The sequence below is a fragment of the Quercus robur genome, chromosome 4 (genome assembly GCF_932294415.1).
Source record: "Quercus robur chromosome 4, dhQueRobu3.1, whole genome shotgun sequence".
NCBI classification, from domain to species: domain Eukaryota; kingdom Viridiplantae; phylum Streptophyta; class Magnoliopsida; order Fagales; family Fagaceae; genus Quercus; species Quercus robur.
The window spans coordinates 25,852,758-25,873,274 of NC_065537.1; the positions used below are offsets into that span (position 1 = coordinate 25,852,758).

Sequence of the window (20,517 nt, forward strand, 5' to 3'; positions counted from 1 at the left end):
ATACTGTATTACCTATTATCTATACCTTTAGAAGAAGAGATTTGTGAAAGGATCTTTTTTTGCCCTATTTGAAGCTTCTCAATGGGTATCATTGGCACTTATTAAGAAAACCACAAATGTGATAAACCATATGTAAATTGACTTCAAAATTTGATTTATGGTTCATATTGTTGTCTCCATTACATTCAAATGTGTTATCCTATAGACTCTTGCATTTGTCATTTTCATTATGTTATGACATTTATAACCATTTATTTTTAGGAGTGACCTTCCACTTCAATTTATAGTGGTAGATGATGAATTTTGACAAATATTAGGTTTTAGGTAGTATACTGTATGTGGGGTTTTGAGGTTCATATTTACCATTGTTTTAAGCATGCTTCATGTGGACTTTCTTTTCTTTTATTGTAGAAGATTGTGATAATGAGTTGGCAAATTTCGATCAAAGCATGGCTTGACTATGTTTATCATAAAACCTCTGACCCAAAAGTATGAAATATGTTGACAACAACTTCCAAATTTCATAGGAATGGCATTGGTTTATTTTGTTGTTATTGTTGAGGACTTTTGCTCTTCTTTAAAGCTTGGTACGTTTTTTTTTTTTTTTATTCTCATCTGCGTATTTGTAATTCTTCAATTATTTTCTATCTGCATTTACTGGAAACAATCTGATTCACTTGAAACGGTGTTGTTTGGTTGCTGAGTTTACATTCTTTCAATTCCTTCTCAACTCCTAAGCCCAGATCTACCTTGTTAACTACCTTTTGGGCTTTAATGGGCTGGTGACTTCAATGGCCTCTATTTTTGATTGTGTTGGGTGGCCCACCGGGGAGAAGGCAACATCAATCCCTTTTACCTGATCCACTTGATGATGTTGATACTAGATACTTCTTGAATCAATTTTGTACGACAAATCATCTATGAACTCGGTATAGCCGACCATACATTTAAGTTTTAACTTACCTAAGAAGAAAAGTATCCACTTCTATTTCACAACTTCACACGGACAGTCCGCATTGTTGTAAAATATGAGCAAATTAAAATCGTGTGGTTGTGGAGGTACGCGGTTTAATCACCTAAACTTCCACTCCAAGTAATAGCTTATCAAGGTTGACTTTTAGGTTCTGTCTTCACATTACGGTTTATAAAATTATAAATACACATACACCCCTGACCAACTTCCTCACTATAAACTCACTTCCAATATTCTGAGCTTTATAAAATGTCTCACCACGGAAATCATCATCATACCCCACCCCACGGTGAGGGACTTCATGAAGGACATGGACATGGTCATGGCGTAGGACATCACGGAGGACATGGACATGGCGGAAGAGGAGGGCATTGTCATGGTGGCGGTGGGCATCACGGCGGTCATGGTCATGGTCATGGTCCTCTTGGAGGAGGAGGGCATTGTTATGGTGGCGGAGGACATCAACCACATGCTCATCATGCTCATGGCGGAGGACATCACCCACATGCTCATCGTGGTGGCAGAGGACATCACCCGCATGGTCATGGCGGAGGACATCATCCCCATGGTCAGCATGGTGGCGGACATGGACAACAACACGTTTTCTTGTTAACGATGTGATATTTTCAACACCTATAGCTGGTGTTTTGACAGATATTAGGCTGCTATATGTAATGTAATAAATCAGTGCCAATTTTCTTTTAGATTTTATGTTAAACAATAAGCCCATAATATGTATTTCTGAAATTATGGGAATCATATGTTGTTCAGCTGGTATATTGAACGCATATTTTATTGCTTGTATAATCCGGTTGTTCAGAGCTGGATTTCCTTGGTTCAATGAAACGTTGATTTATCTCTCCCTCAAATTAAATTCCAATATATTTAATTTATAATATTCAAGTTGTTCCAGAACCAAATCTCAATTCATTTCAACAGACATTAAGTACTTTTTCTCCCTCGATAGTATAAAATGTGATCAATTAATTAATAAATTCATTTGAAATTTGCTAAGTGTTTGTCCCAGTAAGATTTTAGAATTCACTTGTTAGATACTAGAAGAGATTTAATCTATAAAAGGTTGGGGTTTAGGCACGTACTTCTTTAGCAAATCGGAATAAATTACCAACAGCAAACATTCACGCATGCACCTGGCACATGGATCAAGCCATCCTCTCTATATGCTCCATCTGGTTTATAGATAGCTTTCGATATGGCAATAATCCGCCCTAATATTTAACAGTATGAGATATAGAATTTTGTCTAATGTTATGAGTGAAAAAGGGGACCAAGACTTAATTTCCATGGTGGACACCCTCCGATCATAAATCAGGTTTAAAACTTAGTATTCCACCTTTCATGAGACCAGTGCACAGGTCCAAAATATAGTACTGCGACCCATTATTAAATATAACCACAACATAGCAATGGACACTCATGCATATTAACTAATTAAGTTACATTCAACTTGCTTTAAGAAAGCAAAAATCCAATTAATAGATGTCCAATTCTTACATGTTCAACAACCGGATCTCATCCATTTCAACACACATTAATCCCTTCTCTTCTTATACAAACTACGCATCGTAGAAACATTAATGTCGATTGAAGGAATTCTGAGTAATGTGACCTCTACTAAGGACAGTATTATTGCTCACTTTCACATTTAGTTTTTTGTTTTTTTTTGGTCACATGTGTATCCTAAAATGTTCAATAATTACATTAAAAACAAGTATTGGTCCTTCTCTTAACCATTTCTTTTGACTCATAAGCTATGATTTGCCTAAACCATAGCTTTGTTGCTATCACTTGATGCAGTGTATTATTTGTAAGACTAGTTGTTAGGAGTACACGTATGAGTGAAGTCTCACATTGAATAAGAATGTCAAGAACGAGTGTTTAATATAACATAATTGGGCTTAAACTCATAGGTTTAAGTCTTTTAGGTTAGGTGGTGTCCGGCTCACCAAGGTGTTTATTTCCCCAACAAATGGTATCAAACCTTAGGGTGGTGCGTGACAAAGGTGACGAGGTGTTCAGGGTCCCTTTCCCTATAGGAAGAGAGAAAACCAAAAAGGCCACACAAACTATCTTGAAAAAAGGCCCAACAAAAATGAGTATTGCTAATAGTGCAAAATCACAAGGCCAGTTCCAATGGATGAGCGTGCGTGACAGAATAATGGGTAATTTTTTTTTTCTTGTTTGGCATTCCCTTTGATTATGGCTATTTACCTATTTCTTTTGAGCATTTTCATTCTCCAATAGTTTGTTAAGACTATTGGAAGAGCTCTAGTCGTACATAAAAAATCAAGAAATTAAAGTCTTCTATTCAAGTAGACAACCATAAAGGTGTTCTATATAGACGGTCTTTCATACAAGAGTGTCATCTTTTGCCACCTGCTGTCCAACAATGAAAGAAAAGCATAACTGACGAAGGTATTTAATAATGTAATGGATGACAATTACCCAACAACTACATGCCCATTAAGTCAGAAGACACTTCAATCAGAGCAAAAATTGATAAGTGCAAAATGTATTGTCCAGAACCAGCATTTAATGCCAGCATTTTTAGAAGAATAACTGTCTATAGTTACTCCAGGCAATAGACAAATAGGCATTGCCTCATTAAATAGGTCGAAAGTTATTCCAATCATATAAATGCACAACATTAATTGACAGACAACCAATAGTTGAAAGATATGACTATAAAAAAACAATACATCTCCACAGATAGAGGTACATGATCCATGAGACATAGACTGCTTTTGATTCTCTAAACTACCATATTAGTTCTTTGGAGTTTTGATTTAAACATCGTAGACCATTAGGCCGGTGCCACACCAATGTCCCCTCCGATAAACCATTTTTTTTCTTGCAAGCATGTCGGACATTCCATTGCCACTTCTTTGAAAAATATCTTCCATTGACATCTTTGGACAAACTAGCCAACTCCATGATAGAATAACTTCCTTCAAGATTCACAAAATCAAATGAGCAAAGGATCTTTAACACTCTCGAATCACTAGCATACATTTGACACCTTAATAAAAGAGTAGATTATTAAAATACACCTGATGAGGAATTAGAATAATAGACATGAAGTCCACAAGTGCCAGCAACATTGACAATGGAGTGTGTGTGTGAGGAGGAAAATTAGGTGCACCTCTTCCTTGCAACCCTCTCCCATATTCGGCTAAACCCACCAACTAGACACTAATCATATATATATATATATATATATATATGATTGGGAGAGCAACATATTGTCTTGGTTTTAATTGGCCAAACCAAAACTTTACCAAGTAGATGGCAGGGACCTTTCCAATGTGTGAGTCTCAAATCCAAGCTCGTCCAATTAAATGCTGCCTAAAACTAAATAAATACACAGTAAAAGAAAAATCATAATATTAATTATAAGGTATACTAAATGACCCATTATTAACATTATGTGGTTATCACTATCTACTATTACGTCTAACAAATACTCATTAAAATACACTCCAACTAATCCATGTTTTATTAAAATAGATAAGTTTTATTATATAGATAAAACAATCACGACTAGTCTAGCCCACAGCATTAAAAGTGCCAACACTCCAAGCATAATCACAATCCTCCAAAGATAATCTACCTCTGGTTGTGTGGAAACTACATGATCATCTTTGAATGAAATAGCGGGGTTGAAGTGAAGAAAGATTCCTGAAAGCATCATAGGAACTAGCCCTGCACATATAATTCGTACACCTTGCATTGCATACACGGCTGCAATGAATGCTCCGCGAGTTTTTTTGTTGGAGTACTCGGACATGATTATGGCCGAGATGGGATAGTCTCCATCGATACCAAGCCCTAGCTAGAACCTGAAGAAACAAAGTGTTTTGACAACAGTTTCTTTGCTTGCATATAAGGACAAGCTGGAGCATATGGTGCAAATGATGGTGAGAGTTAGACTGACGCTGTAAGCTTTTTTACGGCCAAGTTTGTCATCAATCCAATCTATACATTTTTAGACCCCTTAAAACAAGTTGTTTAACCTAATATTAAGCCAAGTTGATTAACAAGTTCATTAATAAGATCTAAGTTAAACACATTCAAATCGTATCATGTGAATAGTGCAAAAAAGTAAATAACACAACAATATGATAACCCAAGAAAACCAAACCTGTAAAAAACCTGGGGAGGATTTAACCTAACTATCCTCAAGGTAAAACAAATCCACTATGAAAGAATTAAAGTTTTACAGTAAGACTTAGACCACTAATATCCTATTACTACCTCGAGTAGAAAACTTACTACCACGACCACGTGACAGCTCCGAGTCCACGGACTACTTCTTTCCTTGATCTACAGCAACCACAAGTACTCCCACTTATGTTTTCTTTAACCTCTTGAAACAGCAACTGAATAGATCACCAAGCTCTTAACATTAATCTTGATTTTGATAACCCTAAGTATGTATGAAGATAAACACCTCTAGATCTCACAAGAGATTCACACACATAGCATATCAACAACCTCTAAAACGTGGTTAGGGTTTTTCTTTTTATACTTGAAGCAAAACATAAAATCTTACACGTCATATGGGCTTAGATTGAATTGGAAATTCTGCAGAAAAAACAATCTGCACGAGTTTCGATCGATCGAGTCTAATTTTCGATCGATCGAGCCTTGCAAAAATTGAATAGTAATTTCCTGCAATTACTTGATTCCAACTTTACACATAAACACACTTTGAGCAGCCTAAATCTAGACTCTAAGTTTTGATCATGGTTTGCCAACATTACACATTGAAGTTCTAATATATTTAGATCCTAAAGTCTTAGAACCTAACACAACCGAAGAATAGGTGGCCTGTGAGAGTACCAATTAGGGGCAACACCAGTTACAGTGTAGTAAAGGCGGCCCAAGAGTTTCGAGATTGTTGATGATGATACCGAAAACAATACCACCAATGAGTCGCACGCTCCTCACTCGATCGCGAATGGCACCTGCACAACGAGAAGGAGTAACCTAACAGAGAGCACCGGTGTGGTACCGGCCAAATACCCTCCGAAGGTCAAGTTAGAACTATTCTCACTGCTCTAGAGTGCTAGAGAGGGTAAAATTATGCGTACCTTGGGTAACGAGAGTGCTAAGGTTTTTATAGTAGCAAGGGTCATCCCTCTTTTCCTTGGAGTAGAAGTCTTTTCCTTATAGGAGTCCTTTTGGGCGTATTTTTCGGGATCCTTTCCTTATAGGAGTCCCTTTGAATATTCTCTTGCGTGGGAAACAAGTCAACTCTTGACTTATCACGTGGGAAGCAGGTCGACTTCATGATTGGTCCGTCGGCCTCAATGCATCTCCTTCAGCTTTTTGGGCGTCACTTGGTCAAACCGTCAGTCTTGGAGGCCACCAAATCCAACCGTCAGCTATTACTCCGTCTATTTATTTATTGAAGACAGCATAACACCGTCAGTCTGAGGCTCTCTCCTTTTTATCCTCATCAGTTGCCCCCTACTCTATATGCTTGACGTTTAGAACCGTCAGCATGTGGAGTTATTTCTAAAGAAGAATTACGAATGATTCCTCGGGCCGCGAGCTATTTAATGCAAGGTCACGTGGCGCGCGGTAGTTGGTCTCGTTTCTGGCACAGGCGTCGCCTCGCGTTTCGTGCGTTTTCCCCTTATATAAATATCACGCCTCACAGCCTTATTTCGCTATTTCAACCTCGAAGATCTTTCAAGAGAGAACCCGTCGCTTTTACTCACGATTCGCTCCGTCAGCTCCTACCAATATCGTCACACTTTGTTTTATTTATTCAAGATCTATTTCACCTGTAAGTTCCTTTTCCTTTCTGCTTCCTTTTTATTTTTATTTTTGCCCAAGAATTTTTTCTTTTATTGAGAACGTCAGTCTAGGAACTTAGGGTGTATCCGTCACTTGTAGGTAGTCAGATGTCAAGTGACGCGTCGAGTGATCAGTCGTCAGTCCGCGATGGAGCGGGCTACGACGAAGTCTTTGGCTCAGGTCAAGAGTCCGACGGCTTTTTGGAGTCGTCAGGAAGAGAAACGTCCGCCCAATCCCTTAGTATTGACGTAGAGGACCGTGTTGAGGGAGTCAGGGAAGAGGTGTTAAGTGAGGTTGAGGTTGAGAGGGTCGACAAGGAAGTTGTTGACGACGGGAACTGGGAGGAAGGTGACGTAGAGATCGATAGTGACGAAGATAGGGGTGACGGTAGCGAGGTTAGTAGTGACGGTAATGAGGATGAGGATGACGAAGAGTCCAGTGAGGGAACTTCAGGGAGTTCTGGAGGTAACCGTCCCTTCATCCTTCCAGAGGAGTGGGCCGTCAATAAATTTCTCCCAAAGATGAGCAACAGAGTTTTTTCTGAGTTGCGTATTCGTTTCCAGATCCCAGATCACATTCCCCTCCGTCTCCCTAAAAAGAATGAGAAGTGTTATACAGGGAGGACGGCTGATGTGGGGATGTATGACGCCATGTTCGCAGCTGGCCTTAGGCTCCCACTGACGGCTTTACACCGTCAGCTGGCGGATTTCTTAGGATTGTCCGTCAGCCAGATCTCTCCGAATGCCTGGAGGATCTTTATTGGAGCTGAGGTTCTTTGGGGTCGCTTGAGTGGGGGGAACCGTCAACTTTCGCTAGACGAGTTCTTTTACTGCTACAGACCCCAGCACAAAGTATCCGCCAAGGGGACATATCACTTCGCACCTCGTGAAAAGAACTTAAGATTGGTGTTTGATATGCCGGATTCAAATAGGAATTGGAAAAATAGATTTTTCTTTGTTAAAGGGACGGACTGGGTGTGTCGCCCGGATGAATGGGATAAGTTGCCCGGGGGTTATTTTGATAACACTTGGGCTTATATTAGGGAGTCAGGTTGCCCCCGTCTCTTTCTTTTTACCGTCGCTTTTCATTTTCACCGTCTCTTTTTAACACCGTCTGTTTCCTTTTGTCTCAGCCATCACTCGTCCGGAGGTGTCTGACGAACAGAGGGATTTCATCCGTCGGATACTCACCATCTCACTTGAGCAACGTAGGTGTAGGGACTTGATAACCCTAGACACTCTACATTTGTATTGTGGTGGTCCTGAGCCGACGGTCGAAGCACGGAAGTTGGAAGAATTTTCAAGAAAACGTAAGTAAATGCGTTATTTAATCCGTCTGCTACTATTCATCCGTCAGATTACTTATCCGTTAGCTTTCTTTTTGCAGAGATGGAGGCTGCGAAGCAAAGGGTGAGGGCCGCTGCCGCCCGCAAGAAGGAAGAAGATAAAGCTAAGGGGAAGGATGGAGCGTCAACTCCTCATTCCTCCTTGAAGGGCTCAATCAAGAGGAAATCTGATGGAAAGGATAATCCTCCTTCTAAGAAGGTGGCCGTCACTCCTACGGACGCGCCCTCCCAGAAGTCACCTCCCAAGCTTAGTCACGGTGCTGGGAAAGGAGTGATGACTTCCTCTGGTCCCGTCATTGAGGGGCCCCGTTGCTTGCTGACTCACAAGGATCATGCTGTCGAGAGTCTGGAGTCTCTTATCAAACAGACGGATCTGGATCCTTGTGCTCAGCTTGGGACGGATGACCTGGGGGCGTCAGCCTTCTTTGATATTGCACGGGTATGTTTCCTACTTTGTTTAATCTTATATTTTTCCTTGCTTAATAGCTGACGGTTGTATTTCCTTCAGGCCTTGGTTCGTGTTAAAGCACTCCAAGATCGTTGCATGGCCAAAGAAGGCGTCGTCTCTCGGGTGAGGAGGCACAATTCGACCCTGATGGATCAGCAGGCGCAATACAAGGAGGCCGTCCGTCTCTTAAACACAGACCTGAAGGACGTGAAGGAGAAGCTAGGAGAAGCAGAGGGTGAGCAGAAGAGACTTGAGGAGGAGGTTTCGTCTCTGCGTGCGCAGGTGGTGACGGCTGGGGCTGACGCAGTTGAAAAGTTCAAGACAACTCAGTCCTTCATCGACTCTTGTGCTGATTACTATGGCGCAGGTTTTGATGATTGTCTGAAGCAAGTGTCGTTAGCTTATCCGGAGCTGGATCTGTCTGGAATCACCATGGACACTTCCGTTCCAATGACTCCTGCCGCTGACAGAGATGACGAACCCCTTAGCTTGGATTCCTTGCTTAATGACGCTGGGGTTGTTTTGGCCCAGCCTGCTGTTGCTACCCCTGCTGGGCCTTCAGATCAGATTGTGAAGGATAAAGCTGACGGGGTCTCCAAGGACGCTCCTGCCGCTTAATCCTTCATTAGTTGTAATTTTTGAACAATGTCTTTAAGTGCCCATATGTTTGTTGGGGCTTTTTGTTTGTAATTCAATCTATCCCTTGTTGTCCGTTACTTTGCACATATACACTTGACTTTTTATTGTTTGACTAATTTTAATGTGATCGCCTATTATTTTGTATTTAGCCTTTTTGGTTAGCTCGTCATCTTTACAGGCTTGTTGGTTGGAGAAACTTATTTGTAAGTAGTCTCATTTTTTGGTAAGACCGTCAGTAAGTTGACCGTCAACCATATAAATTTTCATCCATTGGACCGTCAGTTTTGAGGGCCCGATCCATATGAGAACTCTATTTATTGGACCGTTAGCTTTTAGCTTTAGCTTTTTCGGTCCGTTATTTTGATGGCCATTAGCCTCGATGTCTTTTGACATCTCTGTTGGTCCGTCGGTTTTGAAGGCTCGATCCATATGATAACTATCTATTGGACCGTCAGCTTTTAGCTTTAGCCTTTTCGGACCGTTATCTTTATGGCCATTAGCCTTGATGCCTTTTGACATCTCCGTTGGTCCGTCGGTTTTGAAGGCTTGATCCATATGATAACTATCTATTGGACCGTCAGCTTTTGACTTTAGCCTTTTCGGACCATTGTTTTCTCTGGCTTTTTTAGCCTTGAGGCCTTAACATCTTTCATTAGTACGTCGGGTTTTTCCTTGGTCCGTGAGTTATGGACTTAGTCGTTCTTGGGTCGTAAACTTAGTGGACCGTCGGAGGAAAGATATACTTCAGTGATTTTTGAATAAAACTCCTCTTATTGCCATGCATTTAAATAAAAGTAATTAAAACCAAACCCTGCCCCTTGGGCTAAAAAAAAAAAGGTATTGTTGCGAAAAAACTAAAGTAAACGATAAATCTGAGGAGTTAAACTATAATTTGCAAAATAAAAGAAGTTGGTCTTCATGCTGCTGCTTCTATTGGTAGTACTTCCGTAGGTGCTCGGTGTTCCATGGATGTGGTAGCTTCTGTCCCTCCAATGTTTCAAGGTGGTAAGTACCTTTTCTCTGCCACGACGAGATTCGGTAAGGACCTTCCCAATTAGGGCCGAGTTTCCCTTGGGTAGGGTCCCTAGCGGCGCCCATGACCTTCCTAAGAACAAGGTCTCCGACTTGGAAGTCTCTGTGTCGGACCCGAGAGTTGTAGTATTTGGCCATGCGATCCTGGTACCTAGCGAGCCTTTGTTCTGCTGCTGCCCTGATCTCATCCACTAGGTCGAGCTGTAGTCGCATAGCTTCATCGTTTTTGTCCTCATCATGGTTGTGTACCCTATAGCTTGCGAGTCCGACTTCTGCCGGGATGACTGCTTCGCTTCCGTACGTCAAGCGGAACGGTGTTTCTCCTGTTGGTGTTCTTGCCGTCGTTCTGTATGCCCATAGTACACTTGGCAATTCTTCGGGCCATATACCCTTTGCCCCCTCGAGCCGAGTCTTGATGATCTTGAGCAAGGATCGGTTTGTGACTTCGACTTGTCCATTAGCTTGAGGGTGGGCGGGGGAGGAGTAGTGGTTCTTTATTCCCAACTGTGAGCAAAAATCCCGGAAATGGTCGTTGTCGAACTGTCTCTCGTTATCCGAGACAAAGACTCTAGGAATGCCAAACCTGCATACGATGCATCTCCAGACGAAGCTCCGAACGTTTTTCTCCGTAATCGTGGCTAAAGCTTCAGCTTCCACCCATTTCGTGAAATAGTCGATGCCTACTACCAGGAATTTCAGCTGCCGCATAGCTGTAGGGAATGGTCCCATAATGTCTAATCCCCATTGTGCGAACGGCCATGGGGCTGTCATTGGGGTCAGCTCTTCGGTTGGTTGTCTAATAATATTGCTGAACCGTTGGCATTTGTCGCAGGCCCTGACATAGGCTTCGGCGTCCTTCTGCATAGTGGGCCAATAATACCCTGCTCGTACAAGCTTGTGTACCAATGATCTGGACCCTGAGTGGTTTCCGCAGATTCCTTCATGTACTTCTCTCATGACGTAGTCCGCCTCTTCCGCACCTAAGCATCTCAGATACGGTCGGAAGAAACCTCTCTTGTATAGGACGTCTTTTATCAGGACGAACCTTGCCGCCTGGACTTTAAGTTTTCTCGCAACTTCCTTCTCGTCCGGTAAGACCCCGTTTTTTAGGTACGAAACCAACGGCGCTGCCCAGCCGCTGTCGGAGCATATTTCCTGCATATTGCTGAGATCTATTAGCGGGGAAAGCTGTACAAAGGAGAGTACATTACCAGGGACGACCATTCGTTCTGCTGAGGCGGCCTTCGCGAGACGGTCTGCTCGCTCGTTTTCCTCTCTGGGAATCTGGATGATTTTGGCTTCTAGGTCGCCCACTCTTGTCCTTACTTCGTCAAGGTACTTCTTCATCTTTTCACTCTTGCACTCGTAGTCTCCATTTATCTGGTTGGTGATGACCTGTGAATCGCAGTAGACGACTACCCTTGCGGCTCCTGCTGTCTTGGCGAGGCCGAGTCCTGCTATCAGTGCCTCATATTCTGATTCATTGTTGGTGGCGGGAAAGTTTAGACGGACCATACATTCAATGGTGTCTCCTTCAGGTGATAGTAACACAATGCCGGCCCCTGCGGCTTGCCTGTTGGATGATCCGTCCGTATGTATGCTCCATTGAGGGGACTCTGCTGCCCCCTGGTCCTCGTCATGGGTGAACTCAGCTATAAAGTCGGCGACAGCCTGTCCCTTGATGGCGGTCCGCGGACGATACTGAATGTCAAATTCGCTCAGCTCGATCGCCCATAATGCCCGTCGGCCCGTGGCCTCGGGGCTACTCATTGCTCGCCGTAAAGGCTTGTCAGTCAGGACATTTACCGTGTGAGCTTGGAAGTACGGTTTGAGCTTTCGGGCTGCCGTAACCAATGCGAAGGCAAGTTTTTCCATCGGCGGGTATCTTTCCTCGGCACCGCGAAGCGCTCGGCTTGCGTAGTATACGGGTTTTTGCACTCTTTCTTCTTCTCTCATCAGGGCTGCGCTAACAGCTGCGGGGGAGACGGCCAGATAGAGAAAAAGCTCTTCTCCCGGCTGCGACGGGCTCAACAACGGTGGAGAGGAGAGGTAAATCTTCAATTCTTCGAACGCTTGCTGGCATTCGTTGGTCCATTCAAAGGATTTTTTCAATGTCCGGAAGAATGGCAAACACTTGTCCGTTGCTCTCGACACGAACCTGTTAAGTGCCGCTATTTTTCCATTTAGGCTCTGCACCTCCTTTATGCTTCTTGGCGGTGTCATTTCCATAATGGCTCGGATCTTATCCGGGTTCGCCTCGATTCCCCTTTGAGACACCATGAATCCCAAGAATTTTCCTGCCGTTACTCCAAAGGCGCACTTCCCTGGGTAGAGCTTCATATTGTAGGAGCGGAGTGTATCAAATGTTTCTTTGAGATCTCCTAGATGATCTTCCTCCCTCCGGCTCTTAACTAGCATGTCGTCCACGTAGACCTGGACATTCCTCCCAATCTGTTGTGCGAACATTTTGTTCATGAGCCTTTGGTACGTTGCGCCTGCGTTCTTGAGGCCGAAGGGCATGACCTTGTAACAGAATAGGCCTTGGCTAGTTACGAACGACGTTTTCTCCTAGTCGGCTTCGTGCATTCGGATTTGGTTGTATCCCGAGAAAGCGTCCATGAAGCTCAGCAACTGGTGTTGGGCCGTGGAGTCTACTAGGACATCGACCCTGGGTAGGGGGTAGCTATCCTTGGGCAAGCTCTGTTAAGGTCGGTGAAGTCCACACACATCCGCCGTTTCCCGCTCGCTTTCTTCACCATTACTACATTTGCTAACCAGTCGGGATAGTACACTTCCCTGATGAAGCTTGCTTCCCGTAGCTTTCTGACTTTCTCTGCTATGGCTAGGTCTCGCTCTGGGGCAAACACCCTCTTCTTTTGTCTGACGGGTGAAAAGGCGGGCGACACATTCAGCTTATGCACCATGATTGAAGGATCTATTCCTGGCATATCTTCATGACCCCATGCGAATACGTCTTGATTTTGCCTAAGGAATGTTATGAGCTCTTGACGGGTCGTGGGGTTAGCGAGTGTTCCAATTTTGGTCGTTCGGCCAGGATCGGAACTGTCAAGGGGTATTTCTTCTAGCTTCTCAACCGGCTCCGTTACCGTCCGGTGCTCTTCTATACTTAAAGTCTGAACCTGATCCTCCATTTCCACCATGGCTATGTAACATTCGCGCGCGGCCATCTGACTCCCGCGCAACTCCCCTACTCCGTAGTCAGTTGGGAACTTAATCATTAGGTGGTAGGTGGAGGTTACTACCTTCCATGAGTTGAGCGTGGGTCGCCCGAGGATAGCGTTGTAAGCTGATGAGCAATCAACAACCAAGAATGTCACGTCCCTGGCTATCTGTTGGGTGTAATCACCCACAATTACGGATAAGGTGATCGCGCCCAATGGGAATACTCGGCTCCCGCCGAAGCCGACTAGCGGGGCATTTGTTGGGATCAGTCGCCCCCTGTCGATCCTCATCTGCTGGAACGCGGTGTAGTATAAGATATCTGCTGAACTGCCATTGTCGACGAGCACCCGGTGCATATTGTAATCTCCTACACGCAAGCTGACGACGAGTGCGTCGTCATGTGGATGGTGAAGGCGTCGTGCGTCTTCTTCTGAGAATCCGATTATGGGACCTTCTCTTCTTGCTATCTTCGGCACAGCTCCCGTCAGTTGAACATTCTGTATCATCCGGAGATAGGTCTTACGGGCCTTCTTGGATGACCCGGCAGCGGTCATCCCTCCTACGATCATCCTTATATCCCCAATTGGGGGCCTTGGTCGCTCATTGTCCCGTCGGAGGTGCTGGTCTTGTGCGGGGGGATCCGCCCTCTCCTTGCTAACGAATCTCTGCAGCTTTCCTTGTCTAATAAGGGCTTCAATCTGCTGCTTGAGGTCATAGCAATCTGCTGTGTCGTGGCCGTGGTCGCGGTGGAATCGGCAGTACTTATCTTGGGAACGTTTGTTGGGGTCACTCTTCAGCTTTCCTGGGAACGTCAGCGATTCCTCGTCCTTGATCTGCATAAGGACTTGATCTATCGGGGCTGTCAGCGGAGTGAAGCTTGTGAACCTTCCCCCCGGGGGTTTAGGGCGTCTTTCGTCCCTTCGGTCCGCGGTTCTTGCCTTCTTTCGGTTTTGGTCCTGCCGACCGTCTTCCTGCCGTTCTCTTTTTCTAGGCCTCTCTTCCCGAGCTAAGAGTGCATCTTCAGCGTTCATATACTTTGTGGCACGATAAAGCACTTCTGACATAGTTTTTGGGTCGTTTTTGTATATGGAAAACAAAAACTTGCCCTTCTTCAAACCATTTGTAAATGCCGCGACAAGTATCTTGTCGTCAGCTTCGTCGATCGAGAGCGCCTCTTTATTAAAGCGGGAGATGTAGGCTCTTAGAGTTTCGTCTTCTCGCTGCTTCATACTCATCAAGCAAGCCGTAGACTTCTTGTACCGATGGCCTCCAATAAAGTGTGCGGTAAACTGAGCGCTGAGTTCTTTGAAGGTGCTGATGGAGTTTGGGGCCAGTCGACTGAACCAAATTCTTGCTGCGCCCTTTAGCGTTGTAGGGAAGGCCCTGCACATGATGGCGTCCGCTACTCCTTGAAGGTGCATTAGGGTTTTGAAGGTCTCCAGGTGGTCCAGTGGGTCCTTGACCCCGTCATAACTGTCTATCTGCGGCATGCGGAACTTACTTGGCAACGGGTAGGAGTTGACGGTAGTGGTGAACGGCGAGTCCGTTCGGTTGACAAGGTCGTCAAGGTCGCTCGATACTCGTCCCTTGAGAGCATTCATCATAACCTCCATTTGTTCCTTCATGGCTTGCATCTCCGCGAGAACGAGGGGCGGAGTGGTTTCCGCGAGGGAGGGGATGCTCGTGTTCTGTCGTTCAGGTTTGCTCGGGGCGTTGCTGGCCTGGGGTCCTTCCTGGTTTCTCCTGTCAGCGCTGGTTCCTTCCTGCTCTGCTCCTTGGTTGTTGGGAGCTGCATCCTTCTGTCTCAGTTGCTCTTCTAGGTCGTGATTTTGCTTCGTGAGGCGCTCCACGGCGGCGGCGAGAGTCCTCACCTGTCTTTCAAGCGCGGTTGTAGGAGTTTCTTCTTCTTGAATGTCGTTGTTGGTCGCCATTGAACGAGTGAGTACCATGTAACTCTCTTGTCTTGAAAGCGAGAACGTGCTAAAGCTCTTTCCCACAGACGGCGCCAACTGATGATACCGAAAACAATACCACCAATGAGTCGCACGCTCCTCACTCGATCGCGAATGGCACCTGCACAACGAGAAGGAGTAACCTAACAGAGAGCACCGGTGTGGTACCGGCCAAATACCCTCCGAAGGTCAAGTTAGAACTATTCTCACTGCTCTAGAGTGCTAGAGAGGGTAAAATTATGCGTACCTTGGGTAACGAGAGTGCTAAGGTTTTTATAGTAGCAAGGGTCATCCCTCTTTTCCTTGGAGTAGAAGTCTTTTCCTTATAGGAGTCCTTTTGGGCGTATTTTCCGGGATCCTTTCCTTATAGGAGTCCCTTTGAATATTCTCTTGCGTGGGAAACAAGTCAACTCTTGACTTATCACGTGGGAAGCAAGTCGACTTCATGATTGGTCCGTCGGCCTCAATGCATCTCCTTCAGCTTTTTGGGCGTCACTTGGTCAAACCGTCAGTCTTGGAGGCCACCAAATCCAACCGTCAGCTATTGCTCCGTCTATTTATTTATTGAAGACAGCATAACACCGTCAGTCTGAGGCTCTCTCCTTTTTATCCTCATCAGTTGAGATGCAGAAAATGTTGTATGTGTAAGTGAAAAACCCCATTCTAGCAATGATAATGGTTGTGATGTGGTTCAATTGAGTGCAGACAAAGCCAAGGGCTTCAAGCACTTCTAAGGCCATTTTTGTAGGCTGGTTTATTTGATGAAGTTTGTGTGTACTTTTGCTCCTTTTATATAGTTGATCTATGAAGGGAAAAGATAATAAATAGGCCAACGTATAATCCAAGGTTAATTTTGGTGGAATGAACAATAAATTAACTACATTTACGGATATTCTATTCACATGGATACAATAAAAGATATTCTTTATTAAAAAATGATTAGGACACATTCTTATTTGTTATCTTATTGTCTCTTGCATTTATCATTTTCATTATGTTATGATGTTTGAAACCATTTATTTTTAGGTGTGACCTTCCTGTGTCAAATTATAGTGGTAGATGACGAATTTTGATAAATATCAAGTTTTGGGCAGTATACTATATGTGAGGTTTGAGGTTCATATTTACAATTGTTTTAAGCATGCTTCATGTGGACTTCGTTTTTCTTTTATTGTAGAAGATGCAGATAATGAGTTAGCAAATTTCAAAGCATGGCTTGACTATGTTTATCATAAAACCTCAGACCCAAAAGTATGCTCACCACAATATTGATGAAATATGTTTTTGTATGTTCTGTTTAATGTTGATGACAACTTCCAAATTTCATAGGAATAGCATTGGTTTATTTTGTTGTTATTGTTGAGGACTTTTTCTCTTCTCTAAAGCTTGGTACGTTTATTTTTTTTCATCTGCGTTTTTGTAATTCTTCAATTATTTTCTATCTGCATTTACTGGAAACAATCTGATTCACTTGAAACGGTGTTGTTTGGTTGCTGAGTTTACATTCTTTCTTCTTTTCTGAGCCGCTATTTCATCGTCCTCTGAAAAATCTAATTTTCCCATACGTTTAAGCCCCAAAACATTAGCCTGGACTTTCATCTTTGAGTTTTGGGTTTGGTCCTTTTCCGCAGCAATTTTATTTATTTATTTTTTTTTTCCATAGGCCCTTTCCTGTCAATTGCTTCTCAACTCCTAAGCCCAGATCTACCTTGTTACCTACCTTTTGGGCTTTAATGGGCTGGTGACTTCAATGGCCTCTTTTTTTTATTGGGTTAGGTGGCCCACCGGGGAGAAGGCATCCTAAATTCTTTAATGGGTTAGGTGACTTCAATGTTTTTTTTTCTTTTTTGAATAATGATGTTGATGCGATGTGTTGTTAAGAGTCCGTTTGATTGAAAGAGTGGAAAAGTAGGGAGATAGAAAATATTTAGTTTTTTCTCTTGTGTGTTTGATTGGAGAGGTGAAAAAGTGGGAGAGTAGAAAATTCTTTTGTTTGGTTGAAGAAAAAAAAAGAATGATGAAAAATGTAATTTATATAAATTAACTATTATACCCTTGTTACATAATATGTAAGAAATAGATTTATTTGTACTCATTAAATAATATAAAATTTACCACATCATACATATAAATTTTTATTATTATAATGTAAAAATTACAATAGTGTACATATAAATTTAATTGGACAAAAACGTGGTCATACAAATTTATAGTGTACATACAATAGTGTTTTTATTTGTTTTTTTCCCCCTCAATTATTATAAGGTCCCTTTTGGCTAAGACAATTTTATAAAAAAAAAGTTTACGCTTTTCCAAAGGACATGTACATAATACATGGTAGATAAACGAATGAGGAAAAAAAAAATAAAAAAATCTCAATGTCATACAAAACCTGGATGCAAGAAACAATAGAATGTTGATTAGGTCACATTGAGAGAGAGAGAGAGAGAGAGAGAGAGAGAGAGAGAGAGAGAGAGAGAGAGAGAGAGAGAGAGAGAGAGAGAGAGAGAGAGAGAGAGAGAGAGAGAGAGAGAGAGAGAGAGAGAGAGAGAGAGAGAGAGAGAGAGAGAACCTGGACATTGGTGTGTTGTGAAGGTAAGGATGAGAAGAGGCAAAAGTGATAAGAATTGAGAAGAGGAAAAAATCAAGTCATCAGGTCACGAATGAGAGGTAGGTGAGGGGTATTTGTGTAAAAGTGCTTTCACAGCACTTTTCTCTCCACATTTTCCTCCCAATTTGGGAGGATTAAAAAAGTGGGTCCAGGGGAGAAAACTTTCTTTCCTATTTTCTGTCTCTCCTATTTTTCTTCCCCAACTAAACAATAAAAAACAACATTTTTCACCTTATTTTCCTTTTGCTATTTTCCATCTTCTCTATTTCACTCCAACCAAGCACACCCTAAGTCAAAGATAAGGATGACTTATAAGAGTTGCGCATGTTACATTGTTACTGATACTAGTACTAGATAATTCTTGAATCAATTATTGCTCTCAACAAGAAAAACTGAGAACCCCACTCAAGTACGTTGAATATACGTATATGACTTGCGCGTGTTACTGATAATGAGTGAGGTGAACTTGCAGCCGATCCTTTAAAATATTTTAAATTTTTGTACGACAAATCATCTATGAACTCGGTATAGCCGACCATACAAATATTTAACTTAACTAGGAAGGAAAGTGTATCTACTTCGATTAATTTCACAACTTCACACACACGGACAGTTCGCATTGTGATAAAATAAAACACTAACACGCAACTGATGCAAGGTTGACTTTTAGGTTCTGGAGGTACCCGGTTTAATCAGCTAAACTTCCACTCCAAGTAATAGCAAGGTTGACTTTTAGGTTCTTTCTTCACATTACGATTTGTAAAATTATAAATACACATACACCCTTAGCAACTTCCTCACTAAACTCACTTCCAATATTATTCTGAGCTTTGATTTGAGCCATACATTAGAAAATGTCTCACCACGGAAATCATCATCATACTCCACCCCACGTTGAGGGACATCATGGAGGACATGGACATGGTCATGGCGTAGGACATCACGGTGGACATGGACATGGCGGAAGAGGAGGACATTGTCATGGTGGCGGTGGGCATCACGGCGGTCATGGTCATGATCATGGTCCTCATGGAGGAGGAGGAGGAGGAGGAGGAGGGCATTGTCATGGTGGTGGAGGACATCAACCACATGCTCATGGCGGTGGACATCACCCACATGCTCATCGTGGTGGCGGAGGACATCACGCTCATGGTCATCGTGGTGGCGGAGGACATCATCCACATGGTGGCGGACATGGACAACAACACGTTTTCTTGTTAACGATGTGATATTTTCAACACCTATAGCTGGTGTGGTGACAGATATTAGGCTATATGTAATGTAATAAATCAGTGTCCATTTTCTTCTAGACTTTAAAGTTAAACAATAAGCCCATAATATGTATTTCTGAAATTATGGGAATCATATGTTGTTTAGCTTGTGTATTGAACGCATATTTGAGGTTTATATTTGTGGACTGCTTTAATTTTAATGGGTTTCATGGCTGCCAATGGCATAGCTTACCTAAGGGGGGGCATCGAATTTTCTTCCGAGGGAGCTCTGCAAAATTTACCGTTTCACTCTTTTCGCTATTTAGCATGCTGAGGTACAAATAAAACAAGTTTTCTGATGAAATTGAAACAATTTAGACATACGCTGGATCGAACCTTGAAATGACAAAGTGTGTGTAATCTAATTGGATTTCGTCCGTATGGGTGCGTTCTGTAATATCTGTTTATGTAAGAAATATCAAGTTTAAATAATAAATGAGTAATCCAATGCCAATAACATTAAGAAAGAAAGAACTGAAGAGTTTTTTTTTTTTTTTTTACAAATAAAAGCTGTTTGTAATTACTTGGTTTGTCTTCACGACTTATTCACTCGTTTCACAACTATGCATGATGAGGTACAAATAAAATAAAGTTTTCTGATGAAATTGAATCAATTTAGACGTATGCTGGAAACACTTGAAATGACATTAGTGCATGTAATCTAATTGGATTTCGTGCATGTGACAAAAAATTTGTCTGATGACATATTATCCGGTTGTTCAGAGATGGATCTCGTTGGTTTCAACGAAACATTAATTGATCTCTCTCCCTCTCTCTCTCTCAAATTAGATTCCAATATTATTTAATTTACAATCAAGTTGTTCACGAACCAAATCTCAATTCATTTTAATATAGATTGAGTACTTTTTCTCCCTGGACTGTATAAAATATGATCAATTAATTAGTAAATCCATATGATATTTGCGAAGTGTTTTTCAAGTAAGATTCTAGAATACACGTGTTACATACTAGAATAAATATAAGCTATAAAAGATTAGGGTTTAGACTCGTACTTCTTTAGCAAACTAGAATAAATTTCCAACAAACATTAACGAATGCACCTAGAAGTGACTAGCACAATCACATGGATCAGGTAATTCTCTCTATGTCCTCCAACCACTTTAAAGATGGTTTTCGATGACCTATAATCCACCTTTAGAGCATTTGCATCCGGTTTCTATAAAAAATTTTATTTTACAATTTGAAAAACTATTTTATTATTTATACCATACCATTT

The 20,517-nt window shown here is 42.4% G+C and overlaps 1 pseudogene; it reads right to left on the bottom strand.

Annotated features, from left to right (window-relative positions):
* Nucleotides 1-4,511: 4,511 nt before the first annotated feature.
* LOC126721637 (low affinity inorganic phosphate transporter 4-like) overlaps nucleotides 4,512-20,517 on the bottom strand; it is a 32,761-nt pseudogene continuing 16,755 nt past the window's right edge.